Genomic DNA, 23,038 nt, shown 5'->3' with positions numbered 1-23,038 from the left:
CCTTCATTTTGTGGAGTACTTGATGGAAAGTTCAAAATTGATGCACCAAGTGCATATGAACCAGCATTTCTTGAATGATATGAGAAACATTTCTTGAACCCAATACTCGCATGTGGATCAAATTTAGAATTCTACTATGTTTGTGTGAATTGGTCCGGTAGTGTCAACTATGCTAGGACTCTAAGATGGTTGGAGACCATCCCTTATACAGTTCTGCTCAGACACTCAATCTACCCTTTAAATGCTTGGCCTACACCACCATTAAACCAAGATTTTGCTAATCCATCTCAACAGCAATGAACACATAAAAAAAGAAGAAAAACAAGGAGAGTTATAGTGTACAATAGGCTGCGAATAGTTTACTTTTTTTTAAGCTAGTTGCTTTACGTCGCACCGTCACAGATGAGTCTTATGGCGACGATGGGACAGGGAAGGGCTAGGAGTTGGAAGAAAGTGGCCGTGGCCTTAATTAAGGTACAGCCCCAGCATTTGCCTGGTGTGAAAGTGGGAAACCACGGAAAACCATTTTCAGGGCTGCCGAGAGTGGGGTTCCAACCTACTATCTCCCGAATGCTGGATACTGGCCGCACTTAAGCGACTACAGCTATCGAGCTGGGTAGTTGACTCTTTAACCCAAAAACTTTCTGCCAAGAAAATTTCTTCTCTCACACTAATTTCAATTCTTTTACCCATTCTCCTTTGTATCAAAGTCAGAACAACGAAAATATCAGGTGAGCCTATCGAACATATGGATTAATAGCCAGTTGTAGTGAAGCACTAGCCTAGTGCTGGGAACAAACACAAACCAGGAACATGTGTAACATACCGATTCTAACCTCTAATTGGATCAGCTGACTAATGAACTAATATTATGAGTGAAGACATTTTATTAGTCTTGTATAAATCTTTTTGAAACAGAATTTGGTTAACTAATAGTTACACTATCCAACATGATTTTGCGGTAACATAGAAAATATGTAATTCTTATGGAAATCGCTGCCCTGATTCCGAAAATGATGCTATTTTGCTCCTATCACGTCTAGTTTTGACGCAATTCGGTGTTTTAGTATCTGCATGAATTCGTAAGATGTAATGTTGAGAGATGTTCTCGCGCAACTTTTTTTAGAATACAATTATGTGATTTGATTTGTTATTGTTTGCATTTTATTATAGGTTTATTGCTGTCTAAATTATTATTTTGTACGTGGGGATTTCCTGGTAAATTCATAACAAACTCCCTCAGATACGCAATAGACCGCGAGGTATGTAGGATTGAAGATAAGACAGTTGAGAGAGTGTCTTTCATTTTAGACCACTTGAATAAACAGACTATTAAAACCCCAGCCCTTATGCAATGTTTATGATGTAGTCATAAAGCAATTTCCTTTCAAAGATAACAGTCTGAAAGTATTATACTCAAGAAGATGAACTTGTATTTTGTATGGATATTTCAAATCTTCTACGCCGATTGGGAGAGAAAGAGTATGATCCTAGTAACTGGCGTGTTTTTATTGACTCTTCCAAAATAAGTTTAAAGGCTGTTTTGCTTCATAATACAAATGTTCTGGCATCCGTCCACTTGCACACTCCACAAAAATGTCTGAAACATACGAGACCTTAAAGTTGGTGCTTGAAAAAATTAAATATCATGAACATGGGTGGCAAATTTGCGGTGATTTGAAGATCATTGGATTGTTGCTGGGACAACAAAAAAGGCTGTACAAAATTTCCCTGTTTCCTATGCAATTGGGATAGCAGGGCACGGGATAAACATTGGGATACAGTGAATTGGACAGAAAGGAAACAACTACAACCAGAATCCAAAAATGTCTTGAATGTAAGTCTTATTGACTGTGAAAAAATTCTACTTCCACCCTTGCACATCAAATTTGGATTGATGAAACTGTATGTCAAGGCATTAGATAAAAGTAGCCTATGCTTCCAATATTTATCCACTAAATTTTCCTCATTATTAGATGCAAAAATCAAAGAAGGCGTATTTGATGGACCACAGATTCGTAAACAGATGAAGGATAAAATTTTCCCAGACACGATGACCAAAATTGAGAAAGAGGCATGGAACGCATTCCAAGATGTAGTGACTAAATTCCTTGGCAACATTAAGGACCCTCAATACAAAGAAATTGTAAGGAAAATGTTGGTAAAGTTTAAGGAACTCGGTTGTAATATGAGCCTTAAGCTTCATTTCTTAGCTTCGCATCTGGATTATTTCCCTCTAAATTTAGGAGCTGTCAGTGAAGAACAATGTGAAATGTTTCACCAGGATCTCAAAGGTGCAGAACGACGCTATCAGGGACGTTGGGATGTGAATATGATGGCCGATTACTGTTGGTCAATTGCACGAGATGACCCTTCTAGAGATTATTCAAGAACTTCAAAAACCCGGAAATTCCACGGAAAACGGGAAAAGACTGAGGTGTGAATCTAACCTGCACATAATGTAAGTAACAAAACTATGTATGTTTAACCATGTAATTTTTATTCAAGGTACGGTTATATTAATTTAAAAGCAACTGTACAGTCGAAACTAAATAGGCACTTTATGCTTCAGTTTCACGAATTTCAATATACATTAAAAATATAATACATACTATCTACTTGCTTACAAAGCAGCATTTATGTGTATTCAATGCATGCAAAATATGATTACGTTTTGCAAGCTGAAATTTACATTAATACATAAAATTTAATCAATACTAAGTATCAACAATTTTACATAGAAACAAAATAATATTTTGTAAAATTGCCACCAAACCGGACTGATTTGCCAAAACTAATTTTTTTCTCGAATTCTGCATTAAGAAATTCATAAAACCCACCTAGTATCGTTTTTACCGCACAAAAAAAGTTTTATTTTGCAGGCTAGTGTTATTTTTATGAGTTGTAATATTATCAGGTAGCCTAATGTTGTTAGTTAGTTTTATGAAACAGGGTCCATACCAAGTCATTTCAATTTTGCAGTGATGCTGTTCTACATTCATATTATTCAAACTACAAGACAATAAGTACAAAAATGTAGCTTACACTGCTTGTGTTTTGCTATTGTTTATATTCATCTGTTGAGCACCTGTGTTACACGTCTTCGCTTACTTAAAGTTTGTGAAGAGATCTAATCCATTATTGTCGAGTTCGAGTTGAAATATATGCACAGTATGATGTTATATAGTCGTGTTACTCACTTTTGTTACGGTTTATAATATTCTTTTAGCAGGATTTGTGTTTTAAACTGGAATTATTTGAAGCAAACAAAATTTTTAGGTTATGGTGGAAAGAGGGACCTCTAAGTGAGAAAAATAGGTATTGATCATATCGATGATCGTTCTAGTCTAGCATGGACATACAGATATTACAAAATATTACAAACAAAACTTCATTTGCATTTATGTTACATTCCTAACTTTTACCAAATGTACAAGATCATGTTAATACAGGCTCGTGTTCATTCATATTCTAGCCTAACATAATCAGTCCAACCTTGGCCAGTCTAGCCTATATATCTCTAACCTTTGTTGCACTAATATGGTTTAGTTAAAATAATTTGAAATTGTTTGCTTTTTGTTGCAGGATGGTGAGAAGTCATCCGTTGAAGATCTGCCTATTTCAAAACCAGTCGTCATGTAAGGGACACAAGAAAATATCTATGGTAAACTTTGGACCTCAGGAATGAAGATTACTTCAGTGCTAAGGATATTTTTAAGCTGTCCAAGTGTTCTGTGTCTGCTGAAGTCCAGAAAAAATGCCCAGTTACTCTCTGTGAGGAAATTTGACAAATAATTCAAGTAAAGTGAACTACTCCACAATGTTAGTACTTTGTATTACTTCTGTAGTGAAATAGTATTCTACTAACAAAAGACATTAACTGTGTTAAACCATGAGCAAAGCAATGGGGAAGATCAGTAAACTTGGTAAAAGGGTCCCACACGATTTGAATGAACAGCGAATGGAAAATCGCGAAGTCTTTAGTGAAATCCTGCTTCAACGCCACGGAAGAAAATCATTTCCGTACCAAATTATGACGGCTGAAAAAAAATGGATTTATTTTGAAAACCCGAAGCGGAGAAAACTGTGGCTGTCACCTGGAGAAGCCGGTCCTTCAACACCAAGGCCAAATTGCTTCGGCAAGAAGACCATGGTTTGTGTCTGGTGGGACCAGTGTGGTATTCTGTATTATGAACTTGAAGCCCGGCAAAACCGTTTATGTATAGCGTTATCGGCAAATGATTAATATAAATCACGCATTGACCGAATGACGACCGGGATGGGCTAGAAGACATGGCAGAGAGATTTTGTTACATGACGATGCGTCGTCTCACACAGCAAAACCAGTGAGAGACACCTTGAAATCGCTTGGATGGGACATCCTTCTGCACACGCTGTACTGCCCCGCCCTGGCTCCATCTGACTATCACCTCTTCGCATCAATGGGGCATGTGCTCTCAGAGCAGCACTTCAGCAATTTAGAGGAAGTCGGAAAATGGCTCGACGAATGGTTTGCCGCAAAAGACAAGCAGTTTTTCTGGCATGGTATTCATAATTTACCTGAAAGATGGGCGAAGTGTGTAGAAGCCGGTGGCCAATATTTTGAATGAATAGAATTTCCCTTGATAATTACATGTTTTTTTTGTTTTTTTGTTACCACAAGAACTGGGAAAAAGTTATGCATACACCTGGTATGTTCAGAATGGAGGAAAGTGCCATGTATAACCAATTACTGATGTTGAGGCTTGCTGTGTTGTTTATATGCAGACATTTGGTATTTCTGCACAAAAGGTGAAATTAGTGCCATAAAATATAGGCTCAGATAATATATATATCTGGCGAATGTGTGTGCCGAACCCCCTCCCGTACATATCTAACGCGATGTGAATAAATGCGCATATCGGGAGAATTGAGGTGCGGACCCCGACTAGGGAAGGTAGAAAGACATCCCTGAACTGAAGATGGCCCTCGTTATAAAGGAACAAGGATGATTATCCAAGACTACTATAAATGAAACGCTGAATAAACATTAGGACAGCGTTTATTTAAAGTAGTATTTGAATCAAGAAGCATGGAAAAGAAACCAATTGTACAAGACAAAGTAATTAATAAAACATGAACATACCTTCTCAAGCGTACCTCTCGACATCGTAGAGTGAGCTCAGCATAATTAATAATGAAACACTAAAAATATATTATTACCAGCTCACCGATTCAGTAACAACCTCGTTACAATTGGCATTCCTATCAAATTGCCGTGCGCACGGTAATGTAAGCAGTATCCTTTTTACGAGATTACATTATTCACACCACATATCTTTCCTTTTGCTATCCGCGCAACAACAATAGAAGCCTCCCACTCATAAAAGAATGTCAGCCCACATGTCAGAGGGATAAACATAAAAACGCAAGAAATTAAAGGAAGGTATCAACAAGGCGCTGAGTACAGCATCTCTGGTCCAGAGATATTAAACAAGAAAGGATTTACAGGCATGCGCGATGACAGAAAATAAGAATATAGACATGGCCGACAGGCGGCTAGGCCGAGCCCAAAGTAAAGACATGGCCAAATAAATAACAAAGCTGTACCAAGAAAAGAAAGTAAGGTACAGAAACAAGATCAAAAAATTAAAATAAACTAATCGATAGCCCATCTTTCACTTCGTTCAGACATCAGCATTCATTTGAAACATTCACACGAGGTGCCAATACACATCACATGACTCACCTTAACACAGTCCTAGGTCTGTCATTTTCCAACAAGTAGCGTGCACTACGGGAACACAATATAAATGTTTATATATTTTTTATATAATCAGGGAAAACAGGCAGGATCACGTACCAAAGCCCATCGAGCTCGAATTATGTACGACCCAAATGAAACTTTTAGTCGACACGAAAGTCATGGCGTCATAGATGGCGAACACCAAAAATGCGATGAGTCGGAGACCAAAATTCCAGATGAACAGTAATCACAATAACAAGCACAGGCACTCACACAGGTCATTACACGCGCCTAAGTACAAAGACGCACATTGACCAGTTATCAAGGATTGTGAAAAATGTAATAATAAAGTAACAACTAAAAGCACATACTTGTTATATCCATACTTAACTTATGATATGAATGTAGTAAAGGCTCTTTTAAATAAGTAAAAAATCTACCTAAAACAGAGAAAGGCAATTCCGGACCGCCTGGGCTCCATTGTTAAAAAATCTCGAGCAAGCAAGGCAAAGATATGCGTCAAAACGATAAAACCTAGTTGTCTCGTAAAAGAAAAGATGGTCAATACACATCATGCAGAGTGCTGCGCTCTGTAGCGCATCGATGGGAATACATAAGTTTTTCCATGAACTGAGTTCGACACAACTCGTTTGCATAGTAAAACATTGCATTTGAGAAACATGCTAATGGAGCATGGTTCATGTGTTTGCAAAGGTAGCCATAACATGACAGATGGGGGAGTTCAGGATCTAGCAAATCGAATAATTAAAATTTGATTATACAGATTCGACTATAGTCAAAATATAACAAGCGAATATTTGAAAGCCATGTAACTGTAGGATTTATTGTGAAAATTGCAAATCACAAGTTCACAATCCAGTTGGCATGTCAAAGAAGGAAGCTATCGTCTACAAATACTTCAACATCAAATGAACTCTGAATAAAGGATATTAGTTTGTTCCATGCAAACCCTCACAGGTTTATTTCATGTAGCACACCAAAATCACTTTGTGACGAAACCACGTCATCCCTCTGCCACAAGAACCTAGAGGGCAGCAGCTGGACCTCGCCACACTAGGCAATGCCGGTGAAAGCGGTGTAAGGATATATTAAACAAATGCATTGAGTACCTGACTACATAATGTTGTCTATGGACGGTATGGTAGGAAAAACAGTGTAATGTTCCAGCAGAATAAAAATGCAGTTCTATTCAATGTTGTGTTTACTGTAGCTGGCAAGTTGGTAAGTGTAATGATCCCCGCATTTGGTGACCCCGACGTGATTTATATTGTGTGGTACTGTTTTCTACATAAAGTCAGTACTTTTCACACACTAGTGACCGCCTTCATTATGGAGCAATTACAACAGCAGCTACAGCAATTATAAGAAAAAATTGCCTGCTACAAATGCAACTTCAACAGCAAATGCCGCAATCATCACCCTCACAGGTTAGTACTGTAGTGATTGTTGGAGTTAATTCTGGCTAGACAAGCCGGCGCTGTGGTTCGCTCAGGCAGAAGTGCAGTTCATTGTATCTGGCATCTTGCAAGACGCAACAAAATAAGAGTACGTTGTTTCCCAGCTGGACAGTCGCTAAGCCGCGGAAGTTGAAGATATTATTTTCAACCTTCCAGCGCAAAATGCATACGCGTACTTGCGTACCGAACTCATTCGGAGCCTTTCCCTATCCAAAGAGCAACGCGTTCAACTGCTCATGGAGGAGCAGTTCGATGACTGAAAGCCATCCCAGTTCTTAAGACACCTTAGGTCTCTCGCGGGCAGCTCACAAGTACAAGACAACCTCCTAAGACAGTTATGAATACAGCGCCTGCCGTGACAAGTACAGGCCATTTTACAAACACAGAGTGAGATGCCGCTAGATAAGGTTACCGTCCTGGCCAACAAAATTCTTGAGGTTTCACCCGTGTCACGTCCCGCCACTTTTCACGCCGTAAGTACGCCACCAGTTAGTGAGGTGAGCCAGCTCGCGAAGGGCATAGATGAACTCTCACACTAGATGGGAGCACTGCAAACTTCCTTCTGCGCACGCTCTCATTCTCAGGATCAGCCCACCCTTCCTATCAACAGCTGCAGGTCTTCTCCGACAGCCGGTGCACAAGGTGTCTGCTGGTACCATCGCCTCTTCCGCGAAAAGACACAGAAATGCGAATCGCCTTGTAGCTTCTCATCAAACTCCAACGGCAACCAGTGATGGCAGTAAATGGTTGCCCAACAGATGGAAACTGCCTCTTAATCACACATAAGAGCAGTAAATATCAATTTCTGATCGACACTGGGTCAGATTTGTGTTGCTTCCCACATAAATACCAGAAGGGGTGTCGCCATCAGACCAGTTATGAACTCGCAGCCGCCAATAATTCCGCAATCCATACATACGGTACTCTGCACTTGAAACTGAACTTCGGACTCCGACGAGAACTTTTATGGAAATTTGTTGTTGCCGACGTTGCACTTCCCATCATCGGATCAGACTTCCTCGCCTATTACCATCTTCTGCCAGGCTGTCGTAACGAACCCTTGGTCGATGGCAGCACAGACTTTTCAGTGAACGTCCAAACTGCTAACTCTCTACAGCCCAGTGTGAAGGCTCTCAATGTACCAACTACGTTTCATGAAATTTTGAAGCAATTTCCTGACCTAACTCGTCATTCTGGAGCCCCGCGAGAAGTACGTTATTCTGCGGTACATTTCATCCGCACTACACCAGGACCACCTGTCTCCTGCCGAGCTTGTCGTCTTGTCCCGGATCGTCTCCAGATCACTAAGAAGTTTAATGCCATGCTTCAGGAAGGTACAGCACGACGCTCTGAGGGTCCTTGGTTGTCACCGCTCCATTTGGTACCGAAGAACGACGAAGGCTGGCGGCCCTGCAGAGATTGTCGTGCCATAAACTCATGGTCCATTCTTGACGAGTATGCACCTCGCCATCTTCATGATGTCAGCCATCAGCTCCGTGGATGCACTATTTTCTCCGTTATGGACCTGTTGACGGAGTACACCTTGATTTCCGTAAACCCAAGCAACATTCCAAAGACCACAATCACAACGACCTTCGGACTCTTTGAGTTTCCTTTCATGACCTTCGGACTACGCAATGCTGCTCACACCTGTCAGAGATTCATGGAGGAAGTACTATCAGGTCTGGATTTCATGTTTGCGTACGTCGACATCTTAATTTTCTCTAACAGTCCCGACGAACACAGGTGCCACCTGCGATCTCTCTTCCACCGCCTCTCTGAGTATGGCATCCTCATAAATGCTACCAAGAGTGTCTTAGCATCTCCAAGAGTCCCCTTTCTCGGATACAAAGTCTCCGCTGCAGGAACACGACCACTGCAGGAACGCATCACAGCTCTGCAGAATTTTCCTCTGCCGAAAACTGCACATGATCTGACGTCTCCTGGGAATGATCAGTTTGTATCACTGGTTCCTTCCCTCGGCATCGCAATACCAGGCTCCACTACACGCAGCTGTATCCAGTTTACGCGGCTCTCAACAGATACCGTGGACACCAGAAATGGAACGCATCTTTGCCGCCTGTAAAGAAAGCCTCGCTCAAGCTACCCTCCTAACGCATCCCGATCCGCAAGCACCGTTGGGATTGTTCACAGATGTATGTGACAACGCTATTGGAGCTATCCTCCAGCAATTCGTGGACGATGCCTGGCAACCTCTAGCCTTCTTCTCTAGGAAACTCTCACTAAAGCAAACCGAATGGCCAGCCTACTACTGGGAGTTGCTTGCAGTTTATGAAGCATTGCAGCACTTCAGACACATTTTGGAAGCCCACCAGTTTACAATTTATACAGGCCACAAGCCCCTGACTTGCGCCTTCCATAACGTCGCTACAGACTTCGAACTTTGCAGCTGAACCAGTTATCGTTCATCGCACAGTTCACAGTGGCCATTCAGCATATTGAAGGCTCCTCCAACGTAGTCGCAGTTTCACTTCTGGCATCAACAGAATTGCCACTAGCACCTTCGACTTCTGCGGTTTGGCATGATCACAGGAAAGGGATGCAGAACTCCTTGATCTGTTGAACCGCAAATCAGCAATTCGGTTGCAACAAGTCTGGATACCAGGAACGAACATCACTTTTTTCTGTGACACTTCAGTGCGTCGACCCAGACCATTTATCACTGCACCTTTTCGCAGACATGCTTTCGACTCTCTTCATGGTCTAAGTTATCCTGGTGCCAGAACGACCGCCCGTTTTAGCATCAAAACGCTTCGTATGGCCCCACATGCAAAAAGACTGCCGAACATGGGCGCGAGCCTGCCAGGCAGGTCAGGCACCATAAAAACGCTCCAGTTGGCAACTTTACCCCAGCGTCTGCTCGCTTCCAGCACTTCCATCTGGATATCATAAGCCCACTCCCTCCTGCTGGAAATTACCGATACTGTCTGACAGCAGTGGATCGATTCACCCGCTGGTCAGAAGTCTGGCCACTGGAACGCATAACAGCCGAATACGTCGCTGAAGCTTTTGTAGCATGCTGGATCTCTCGCTTTGGATTACCACACTGTATCACGACCGACCAAGGCAGACAGTTCGAATCTCAGTTGTTCAGAAACATGGGGATTCTCACCGGAACCTTGCGGTCCCGAACAACCAGCTGGCATCCTTGCGCCAATGGCATGGTTGAACGTTTCCACTGTCAACTCAAGGCAGCCATCTTGTGCCATCCTGATATGTCTTGGCTGCAAGCCTTACCAATTGCCTTGCTTGGTATCCGAAGTGCACATAAAGAAGATCTTGGCGCTTCCTCGCTAGAGCTAGTCTAAGGAGAACGAATTCAACTTCCAGGAGAAATGTTTTGTGCCATGACAGATAACTGCCTCGAGGACACTTGAAACTTTGTAGTCAGACTCCGCCAACAAATGAGTCGACTGCATCTTTTGCCAGCATTAGGACATGATCAACATTCCACCTTCATCTTCAGGGATTTGAACACTTGTACTCATACCTACCTACATGATGACACGGTCCACGGCACCCTACATCCGCCATACACTGGCCCACATTGAGTGTTAGAACGAAGTGATAGGACACTGACTGTGCTGATAAGAGTCAAGCCTGTCCACGTCAGCATTGATCGGATAAAACCTGCTTTCCTCTTGGCTGATAACATACCCTTACCTGGACAAAATACCACTCAGGATCATCGCATCAGCCCAGAGAACACACTCCACAATGACACAGCCGCAGCATCACCGGCACCTAAAAGTGCTCCACTACCCTGCGACTTTGCACCTACAACTCGCTCTGGCCGAAGAGTTAGGTCCCCGGACTACTTTCAGCCGTGACTACCTTGACTCCGTGGGGGGCCTGGTGTGGTGAAACCACGTCATCCCTCCGCCACAGGAACCTAGAAGGCAGCAGCTGGACCTTGCCACGCTAGGCAACGCCGGTGAAAGTGTGTAGACCACATGTCTCCTTTATGATTCCATGGCAGCATAATTACAATAAGATGGCTGACACTTAGGATATAGTAAACAAATACATCGAGTGCCTGACTCCGTAATGTTATCTATGGACGGTATTGTAGGAAAAACAATGTAAAGTTCAGGCAGAATAAAAATGCAGTTCTATTTAATGTAGCTGGCAGTCGGTAAGTGTAATGATCCCCACAACTTCAAGGCAGCAAATGAAGCAAGGCATGATAAGTGCAAAGGAAGTCGTATATAAGTGATCACATTTGATTTCAAGGTATTGCCATTACTGATTATCCCGACCAGTATTATATTTAACAAATTGCGATTATGTCTGTGTACTGTAACTGATTTCACTATATAACTGGGAAAGTATTGTGCTTTGTTTGGTTCAGAGGTTCAAAATAATGGTCATGCATCAGGAAGCACACTCAGAAATTATAAAGATAGACATTACTAAGCTAGTTTTGCAAACATATTCACGGTGAGGCCAAAAGCACAGTACTGAACGAGAACCGATTCTGAAGGCTATAATGAAAAAAAATCCGTGTCTTATCAGGTTCTGTATGGTTCTTCAATTCAGGGTATTCAGTTTTGCTGAATAATGATGGTTTGTTATGTTGAACTAGCTTTGAAAATGCAGCAGTATGTTCACCTGCCGCAGGACTACGTAAGGAAGGCATTTCCTTTATTGTAACTAATGGAAACCAGTGATTTTGTTTATTGATCTGAAACTGGGCACCACATTGTTAACCATAAGGTTGAAATTACAGGAAACAAAATGAATTGTGAGATTGGTGTTGAAAATGGAAGGTCTGCTGACGTTGAATGTTAAAACAGACAATAATGAGCGGGTCTATTTTACTGTAATCCTCCAGAGTCTAACTCAAAATCTTTTATGGACTCTGAACTACGGTGACCTTTAGGGAGAGCCATATTTTGACTGAAGCTCGAAAGTTTACAGTATATGATGATCGAATAGCGGGGAAAGGAGCATGTGGCAGCTGAACAAAGACATTGTCCATGTCTTGTTCAGAATTGACGTAAAACTAGGTCAACTTGCTATGATCACAGTAACAACGGTGTATAGATCTGCAAGCCTGTTTTGATCAAATTTTCGATGACAGATTGTTTTAATGGTGCAGTTGATTTTGAGGAAGGTGTCAGTGCCAAGATTTGGACTCATTCTAATTTTCCCTCTACAGTACTCTTTAATAGCTGTGTGTCTTTTTTCTTCTAACCCAGAGTTTTCAAAAACTTTTAACAAAGCTGTAGTAAATCAAGCACTATCTGCTATGGGTAGGGTCAGTAGTAACACCCACGCTATACCCTGCCTGCCGTAAGGGGTGAATGGAAGGTGCATTAGGGGGGGTGATGGGCTCAACACAGGAGCAGGGGTTGGTGACCATTGAATCCATTGCTTCCACTTGTGCCAGGCTTTTCACTTTCATCTATCCTATCTGACTCCCTTGGTCAACTCTTGTTCTTTTCCGACCCTGACGGTATTAGGTTTGCGAGGCCTAGGGAATCTTATTTTCATGCCCTTTGTGGCCCTTCTCTTTTTTTGTCTGATACATTCACTTTTTGAAGTATCAGACCCCTTTGATTTTCCCCCCCTCTGTTTAGTGTTAATAGCGGATGGTTGTCGGGTTGTACTTCTGAAACAACAACCCCCATTATGGCCACCAATTTATACATTTGCATTGATGAAGAGATTTAAGCGCTTCCGCCAGAGCAAACTGCATTTCCTTGGACATAAAGTAGAAGGGCCATGTAAGCAACCAGTGTATTATTAGTGTGGAAGCTGCCATCATTTGTCATTGCCTGAGATGGATGGGGCAAGTTATTGTATGAATGACATTAGGCTTCCTTGCCCTTTTTTTTAAGCTCTTGAATGAGACCCTGAATAACCCCTTTAAGGCTCTTTTGAAACTGCCAGCATTCAAGCTTTACCAAGCCACGCTGTTCATCCATAAACTGAAATTTCTTTAGTCAGCAGAAGTTTTCACAAAGTGCATATTGTGAACTGATTAAGCAGGAATTTGTTTACTTGGATACGATTAAGAGCAGATTCAAAAGAGATTTCATAGCATTATCCTCCCTGTTGTAGTCAATGCAAACTATGAATCTATACATGCGGATATTCCGACAAGTTGACAAATTAATTTTTAACTGGGCACAAGTTAAATTTAATGTTAAATTTACAAGATAACAATGAGGCAGTAGTTAATTTCAATAGCTCTTTTAATGCCGACAACCCATTTTCTTTGTACAGGTATTTCATTAAGCCATATCCTCAACATGAACTCACCAGAGACTGGGAGTATTCGTTTATACACACACTAGAGCAAGGAATATGTCTGAAAATGTGTTTGGTATTTAAAATTCTACATATCTACCATATTCCAGAGAACACCCAAAAAATATAGTTGATATTCTAGCAGTATGTCCACTTCAAACAATTACATATGACATTCTGTATGCACGTGAATTACGATTTGTTAATGGAGAATGGTGCCAAAATCCAGTGGCCTCAGATTTGAAAGTTATTGAGCAAGACTTATATTTTGGTTTGCAGTATACACCAGAAAACTTAAAGGAATTGCATTTCTTTTCTCTTTCTATTCAGTTGTTTCTTACACATGGTATCTACTTTAAACTGCCACTAGATAATGTGCCAGGGTGAGTGAATGATGGACATACATGTTAATATTATTTAGTGAATTCATGTGGAGAAAACGATGTGACACGGAAAGAAAGCAATGAAAACAATTCTACTCCATAAAACCCGTTTGTGAGTATAAGTTATTAGGATATAGTAAAATTGTCCTCAGTGTCTTTGAGTATTGCAAACTGGAAATCTGTTTTTTTTTTTTTTTTTTTTTTTTTTTTTTTTCGCTCTGGCATGAGGAAACCTTGGGATTTTCTTGCTACAGCATGATGAAGTGGCTCATCTTTTGACGAGGACTACTGGCTCATCTTTATCACTGCCATGTGAGAGTTCCTCCCGACCATCAGTTTGAGTCAGGACTGTGAATGAGATATTCTGCAGTGTTCAGTATAAATAAAAGTCGAGAATATATTTCCTTCTCAAGCCACTGTTGCAGTGACAAGTATCCTCTCTGTACTGACACAATGAAGCAGCAAGGCAGAAATCAGAACAAATGGAATATTCTTCACATCGAGTTCTGGTCCGAATGGCATTACGCGTTGTGTGGTTGCGGCGGAAGCCAATCACAAATTGATTGTGTATTTAAAATGTGCAAGTAGATAGAAATAGGGACATTACCGGCGTCTTTCAATCACGTTTGTCTGGTACTCAGTTCCATCAGATCTGTCCGCTTCACCTGAAAGGCACACTACTCGCCTGTTTATTGTCCAGCCTAGCATGCAAGACATCACTGCTCTCACGCGCACCCGTCAATTGATTTCCGCGGACTCGAAGAAAGAAGGGGAAGACTTCCGGATAGAAATTCTAATAGACGTGTCATTATTGGAAACTGGTAACATGATGCCACTCCTATACGAATTTCACAGTCCCTGGTCTTCGTCGCCATGATATTCGGATGGGTGCTGAGGAAACCATATATTTCCCCCTATCAAGCAGTAAAAAGGGAAAGACTTGGAGAGTTGGTTTCGATGCTTCTGCGCATGAGAAGAATTTACCGTCCTTGAATGACGCCATGGAGAAAGAACCCTGCTTGTTTTCAGATACGCTGAGCCTCCTGCGCTTCAGAATGAATTTCGTAGCTATCATCTATCAAGCATTTCTCCAACTTGCCCTAAACGAGGTTCGTATGGTTTGAAGTTACTCAGCACAGCGAAGGGAATTATCAGACGTGTTGACAAAATTGCAATATGTCGCTTAACTCTACAACTGTTTGGATTAATGTGTAGTCCATTTCTACTTTTAGCGACACTGAAGAAACACGCAGTAGAACTCAAGGACAGGTTTCCCATTGCTGCGACTTGTAGAAGCCAGCACGTTCATGGTCGACTTCGTTACCGGCATCGAGAACAGCGATGAAGCCGTTAGACTCTATTAACTGCTGACTGCTGTGATAAGACTTCTCAGTCTACCTCTAAGTGGGCGTCCAACCCAAAGGAATTTTATAGATGCCTAGAATTCTGAAGGTCGAGATACGTAGAATGTAAAATCCGTCCTAGGAGTTCGATGGAATCCCCTTCTTCGTTCCTTCTTCTCTTAGTAATAAAGAAAGGATATATATAAAGATTTTAGAAATAAAAATATACAAAACAATATGTATATTTACAAAATGTATAACACAAAATATAATAAAAATGCATACGGTACCACGAACCTACTACGCTGGCGTAGCAGGGGGAGAGGGGATACTCCCACGTGGCGCGCCCCAGGTGGCGGATAGGGGGGTCTTGAGGGAAATAAAATACCTCTCGCGGACCAAAACACTACCCCCTGCGGGTGGGGGACGCACATGTAGAATACACCCGTGGTATCCCCTGCCTGTCGTAAGAGGCGACTAAAAGGGGCGACCAAGGGATGTTTGCCTTAGAACCATGAAACTACTATTGATTAGTACAATCACGCGGGGAACACCATGGGTCGCCTTTACTTGCGACCAGTACCACTATATTAGGTACGAAGTAGGTTTGTGATTAGTAGCAGCAGAGAGTGGTTCTCCTGTGTGTTTCCAGTACCCTTGAGTCGTACCCATGTGAGCAACACCGCGGGTCTGGGCGTTGCCTGTGTGTTGTACCACTATATGAGCGACACCGTTGGTCTGCGTTGCCTGTGATTAATACCCATTATGCGAGGAACACCTTGAATACCGGCACCCGTGACTAGTACACGTAGGTGAAGAACCTCATCGGTTTGCGTTGGCTATGAGTAGTGCCATTGTGTGAGAAACACCATAAGTCTGCGTTACCTGTACGACGTACAATGTTTGTGACTAGTACCACCATATGTGGAACACTGTGAGCCTTCGCTACTTTTGATTGGTACCCCAACATGACAAATACCATGGTTTTACTTTACTAGCGATAAGTGCCATTCTGAGGGGCGTTTGACGTTGATTTTGGACCCTTTTAGACATAAAGATTCCTCGATTCAGGATTGTGCTTAATAAGTGGCCCCTTGGTCAGTAACACTATTATTTATGAACTTATTTGAGGCGGATCCACTGTTCTATTTTTTTTTTTGGATTTATTCCATCGATTCATTCTTAATGACATTTTTTATTTTGGTCAGTGGATGATTTTGTACTTTTTGTTTGTCATTTCATTTCGTACCATTAGGGGCCGATGACCTCGACGTTAGGCCCCTTTAAACAACAAGCATCATCATCATCATTCTTCTGGGGTTACCTGTGGAGCAAAAAGAGGTTAAAGAAGGTGCCGGGGTGAATGGGGCTATCTACAATATCAAAATTAATTTAAAACTTGAACTGAAGGTTATATTTCTTTTAGAACTTCAAACTTAACAACTTTTTACTGAATAAACATAACAATGAGACATCAGGTACAATGACAGTTTCAAAATTGAGAAATTGAAGATTCAGACCTTGACAATTCTGGACTACAAGCCCCTAAGTTACAAATTTAGAATAGAAATTGGTATTTTGTTAAGGGCAGAAATCCCCTAATTCAAGAGCGCTTGTTCCTTAAATAGAATATCAAGCCTCCCAGAGGCACTCTTTACTATTCCGAAGGGCCGGGCTGAGTGGCTCAGACGGTTGAGGCGCTGGCCTTCTGACTCCATCTTGACAGGTTCGATCCTGGCTCAGTCCGGTGGTATTTGAAGGTGTTCAAATACGTCAGCCTTGTGTCGGTAGATTTACTGGCACGTGAAAGAACTTCTGCGGGACTAAATGCCGGCACCTTAGCGTCTCCGAGTAGTTAGTGGGACGTAAAACAAATAACATTATTATTACTATTCCGAAAACCTAGAAAAGAGCTAACAGGCTCTCGGTTCATTACAGCCCCATCAAGGCAATATTACCTCAAAATGTTAGTCTATGAATTACAAACAGCAATAGTTCAATACAGGGGTATCTAGTACCCAACCTACAGGGCCTTTGTGAAGAAGAACGGGTTAAATAAACGGCCCGAACGCACACTGAATGAAGGCGAATGCTGCGCTCCCAGATAATGAAAAATTGACACCTACAGGGTTCTCGGCCGATGTAACAGGGGCTATTCCCAAACTAGTGAGGTGGCTCGAATGGAAATAACTTTAACACATTACCAGAAGAAAACAGTTATGAAAACGTAGTCACCTCAAACCAAGATGAATGGGAGCTCGAGAGGGTAACTCACTCTCTATCCCCGATTTACAATTATAGATTTATGAAGATTTTACATTAGCCGAAAGAAAAGTTACATTTTAGAAAAGTATTGTTACATAATTAAAGATTCAGACCTTCCCCTCGAATAAAGCTGCGGGTTTAGCAAGAAACAATGAATTTAGTAGGCCATTACCTTATAGATGTTCTGGTATTCGAAGAAAGAGGCGCCCCCGCCTCCTGCCTTAACACACGCACAGAAAGACATGATCAGTTGGCAAGGAAACATGAAAGGCCGCAGTTAATGTATCCTCAGGGAAGGTTATAGAGCCTTCAATAATAATCAGGACACACCCTCTTGATTTTTAATGGCAGATTCAAAGCGAACAAGATATGCGGGATTGGTTGAAAATTAATTACAAAAATTCGTGATTGGCTAGATTCAAAACTGACGGAAAGAAAGGAAGTATTGCCAACTGAAAAATAAATGAACATTGATCAGTTATGGACAACTTAGAAATACAAAACTTCTTTAAGTTGTAAGTTCTTCCACCTTGAACCAGAGTGCATGATCATAGTTTTTTGGTACTGTCATCTGTAGAAAAATGTCTAACCAGGAGAAATTCAAGCAGTTTAGGAAACTCCACAACAACACAGTTCCTCAATATTTAAGTAGTGTCTTCTTCTGATTAAAGTTCTAAGTTCATGTTGTAACTATTTCACCTTTAGACCGATAGGGGAGTTCTTTAAGGTGCTTACATCCTTTCCTGTTCAGTCAGTCTACTGGATCACGCTCTCTCATAATTACTAAAAGCTTTTGTAATTCGAAGAAAATCGTCTCCTCTCTCCTTGTTCGCAGATTTTATTCTTGAAACAGTGCAGTTTTCATGTTCTTTTTTTTTTTTTTCTGCAGACTTTTCCTTACCTACTGCGGATTCACGAGGCCACTCATCTCTTCGGAAGACAGATCCGCCATTTGGAGCAGGTGCGTCCTCAAATCTTTCTGCAATAGCTAAACGTTCTGCATCATTCGACTTCAGTAGTCTGTCAAGCAATACGCCATCAACTATATCATTTAGATAGGTACATGTATGACTCTAGTTTTAACCAATGACAGAGTAGCAATCTGTTAACAATCACTGTAGTAATAAAAATGTATGCATTAAAACTCTCAATTTATTTTATTTGTTGCTAGAACTCTGTAACTCTTCATTATATGATAATATATTCAAATCATTTCTGCTGACCTCTGGTAGTGGCTCCGCTTTATAAAAGTGGTTGCTATGACAGGACAGCTATATATATCATCGCTATAATTTTACCCCGGAAACCTACTACGCTGGCGTAGCAGGGGAAGACGTGATACTCCCACGTGGCGCGTCCCAGGTGGCGGATAGGGGGGTCCTAACCGGCTCGCCGGCGGACTCTAGGGAAATAAAATGGGTCTAACTCAATGCCATCATGAGAGAAATCTGACAAATCATGTCGCAACCCCAACAGGAAAGTGTCGCTACTAAAAAATGCTAACTTGTCAAGAGAGCGTTTTAAAGGTTTAAACATAAGCACAGAATGCAATCTTACAAGATTTTATTTTCTCCTGTGAAAGAATATTCCTTTATTGATGTTTAGTACGGGATTTTTATTCAATTGAAAGAAATATTAATACTATTTGAACTTAAGACAGTTTTCTACTGGGAATGACAGCAACAATTACCTCAAAAACATTATTAATAAGGTAGCTGTATCAAATAAGGCCTACCTAACTTTTAGCCGCTTGTTATTCCTCTTCCAATGGAGAAGACATTTCTGAAAAAGAAGTAAAATATACTCCGGTGTATCCTCTGTGGGTGGGGGACGCAGATGAAGAATACACCCACGGTATCCCCTGTCTGTCGTAAGAGGCGACTGAAGGGGCCCAAGGGGCTCTCAACTTGGGAGCGTAAGTTGGCGACCACGGGGTCCTTAGCTGAGATCTGGCATTGCTTCCACATACTTGTGCCAGGCTCCTCACTTTCATCTATCCTGTCTGACCTCCCTTGGTCAACTCTTCGGATCCAGGTTTCTGGAACAGCCGAGTACCTGCGAAAGTCGTAGCATGCCCAAGTGTGCATGCCTCTATCATTAGGTTCACGTTTCTGGCGGTAGGACATAATACGCGTCGCTACCGAGAACCTGTCGTCGAACTGGTAGGAGGTACAGGCACGGATTCCACCTTCACAATATTGCGTGCTTCTTCTAAATGCCCACGAACCTGCTACGCAGGCGTAGCAGGGGGAGAGGTGATACTCCCACGTGGTGCGTCCCAGGTGGCGGATAGGGGGGTCCTAACCGGCTTGCCGGCGGACTTGAGGGAAATAAAATACCTCTCGCGGACCAAACACACACCCCCTGTGGGTGGGGGAGGCTGACGAATAATACACCCACGGTATCCCCTGCCTGTCGTGAGAGGCGACTAAAAGGGGCGACCAAGGGTTGATTGTATTAGAACCGTGAAATTACTTGTGATTAGTACCACCACGCGGAGAACACCAAGGGTTGCTTTTACTTGTGCGTAGTACCACTACATTAGGTACGAAATTGGTTTGTGATCAGTAGCACACAGGAGCACCGCGCGGTCGGCTTTTGCAGTACCTGTGATTAGTACCACCATATGAGCAGGACCATGGGATGATAGCTACCATGGTTCTGCCTTGCCTATGATTAGTACCCACTATATGAGGAACACCACGGGATAGGGAGAGGTCCCTGTGGTTAGTACTCTTATGTGATGAACACCATAGGTTTGCGTTGCCTGTAAATGGCGCCGCAAAGTGAGAAAAGCATAGGTCTGTATTATGTCGAATTTCATAAGCTCTGAGTAGTACAATAATGTGTGGAATGCCGCAAGTCTCTGCTACTTTTGATTAGTACCGCAACAGAACAAATACCATGGTTCTATTTTGATAGCGATCAGTACCGTTATGAGGGGCGGATAACTGCGATTTAGGTCCCCCATTCGACTGCACGCATAATCGATTCCGTGTTATGCTATAGCAGTAGTCCCTTGGTCACTAATACGATATTGTCACGTCTGTTTATGTGAATGTGAGACATTGTGGGTCGCAACCACTGATTGTTTTAAATTCATGTCCATCCATTCATTCTTCGTTCTCACGTTTTTGAATTCTGGTCAGTGGAGAATTTTAGATTTTTAATATATCATTCCATTTCGTCTCATTTCGTACCATTACGGGCCGATGACCTAGATGTTAGGCCCCTTTAAAGAACAATCATCAACAACAATCTTCTAAATGCGTCCGCGGTAGTCTCGCGTTCTACAAAAACACATTGTGCAATAGAACCATATGCATGGTCAAGTAGTGGGTTTCCGGCCTTATACTTGTCCTGTGTCTCCTTAATGCGACCGGCAACATGGATGAACAGCGCGCGATTTACGCAGTAGCCGTCATCAGAGAAGTCTTCTTCTGGGTTACCGATTCCGCAGTTTTCAGGGGTTTGGAGTTGTTCCGCACTAAGGCGGACAGCGAACCCCCAGCCCAGCAAGTTTGGTGTAGGCTTCTGCCTCTCGGGTTGGGGCGGGACCTGCGCCTCTGCTTCTTCAGGCGGATCACGCACACCACCAACCTGCTCCTCTACTGTAGGTGGAGCGTCGGCCTCTCCTTCCTCGTCTTGCTCTATCTCTTCCACTGGTCGTAGGGCCTCAGAGAGATCCCAGTCCCGGGGCGCGAAGGCAGGATTGCGTGTATAATTAATGTCAGCAATTATCCTGGACGCAGCCACGCCAGGAGCGGGGAAGTTCTCGTAATTAAAGTGGGAGTCAGGTCCCACTCGACCAAAGAATCCGGCAACGCCGTCATAGCGACGGTTGCCCGGCAATCGTAGAGCCGTAAGGCGATATCTAACACCCATAGGGTCGTCGAAGTCGCCAAGCCCCCTGAGATAGGTGTTGATGGGCTCGTGAATTAGATATTCACCGGAGCCGAGAAATCTCAGGAGCTGCCGTTCCTCGTTATCCGCTTCGCCATTGGCTTCGCGGATTGACGCGATGCTAGCCCAATAGTGGATGATGTTATAGAGCTGATATGCACTATAAGGTACATATCTTGCGAATTGGCGATCTGCCGCGCAGACCGCCTCAAATGTGCGCTGTACTAACGGCAAGAAGCCGTCAGATGATGGAGCAAAGCGTTTTTCACCGGCGGCTTCGGTGTAGCCGCGGTCGTCGTCCACGACGAAGGCCTCTAAGTATAGAGGGTCGTTCGTCAGCGGACTCGCCTTCTTTGACAAGTGCTGCGGTTGCGGCACTGTCGCTGGCGTAGGAAGAGTTGGCGTGTTATCCACACGGAGCGCGCCAGTTGGTGTGGTCTTAGGGAGCGAAGCCGCAGCGCGGTTGCCGCCACGGCCACGTCCCTAACCTCTCCCCCCACGCTTCGTCCCACGCCATGGGCCTTGGCCTCTGGCGGTGGTTGGCTCAGCCGGAGCTGATGCTTTCTCTTGCTTTGAATCCATGATTTAGGCGCTGGGTGACTACTGTCTGGTACCGTTTTGTTTGAAACAAACAAGATTTTCTTGCTTTTGAAGATCTCTTCCTTTCAATGATAGCATTTTTTTCCGGTATGCTTGTTGCGATAATACTTCTGCGCGTTCGCTGAGCGTTCTTCTGTTTCCTTTCACCAGCTTTTGGGAATCCCTTGAATTCTCGTGGACTTGGAAAAGTCTTTGTAGTGTGACAGAGCGTTGATGAAACTCTGCTTGACGTTGATGGAATTGGTGAATATTCATTCGTCTGTGTCTGACTCCTTGTTATTTTCTCTGGTGAATAGTTATGAGGAGAACTATCCAAGATCACAGAGACTGTAGGCCTGGTTTCACTGCTAGTTTCGTTTGTTGAAGCCCCTGCTTCTCCTGCTTGACTATGAGAGGCATTCTCCAACCTTGAAGAATCTGCAGTAAGACTACCAGTTTCTTGTAGTAGTCCTATAGGTCTGTCAGTTACTAAACTACAGAGACAATCATCCGTAAAAACACGCCGGTCAAATGAAAAAATTCCACATTTTTTGAAACCGGACATGGTATTTGATGGAGTCAATGCTCTCTGGTGGGCTAAATTTACAATTCCAGCAATGTCGTATATGGATAAAGTTTTTCCCGGGTGTTGCATCATCCAGCTATCCACTGCAGCATTATAGAATGGCTTAAATGATTTCTAAACTGCAACATCAAGGGGCTGCAGTTTGTTCGTGCAGTGCGGAGGAAAAGTCAATATAGTCTCTCCATTATTCCTAGCTAGCTCAATAACTTCAATTGACAGATGACTGTCATGGTTGTCGAACAGGAGCAACGTTGGAGACTCCTGTGAGCTCTTGGTGTGGTGAATGAAGTGTTTCATAACTTCAACGAAAAGCTCACTTGTCATCCATCCTCACGGTGTAGTAAGTCCCAGAGTTCTCGTTGGAGCATCGTTTAGCCTGTGACCCTTGAAATGAACCCGAGGGAATATCATCACTGGTGGAATCGTATTTCCAGAGGCACTTATAATACAACATGTTGTGCCCTTTTCTGCACTGGTGTATTTACTAATTTGTTTCACTC

General features: G+C 42.7%; 1 long non-coding RNA gene across 2 annotated transcripts in view; it reads left to right on the top strand.

Moving 5' to 3' along the window:
- LOC136872547 (uncharacterized) overlaps positions 1 to 18,592 on the top strand; it is a 38,724-nt gene extending 20,132 nt beyond the window's left edge. Inside the window, exons 3-4 of one of the 2 annotated variants that reach the window (XR_010859947.2) lie at positions 3,586 to 3,664; positions 18,360 to 18,592. This is a non-coding gene — a long non-coding RNA (uncharacterized lncRNA). Of the gene's footprint in view, positions 1 to 3,585; positions 4,033 to 18,359 lie in introns of those variants that run through there. The other variant, XR_010859946.2, reaches the window with a different exon arrangement.
- Positions 18,593 to 23,038: the final 4,446 nt, after the last annotated feature.

This window comes from Anabrus simplex, chromosome 4 (assembly GCF_040414725.1).
Source record: "Anabrus simplex isolate iqAnaSimp1 chromosome 4, ASM4041472v1, whole genome shotgun sequence".
Taxonomy (NCBI): domain Eukaryota; kingdom Metazoa; phylum Arthropoda; class Insecta; order Orthoptera; family Tettigoniidae; genus Anabrus; species Anabrus simplex.
The sequence above is the reverse complement of the archived record's forward strand: the minus strand, read 5'-3'. Positions and strand labels throughout refer to the sequence as shown.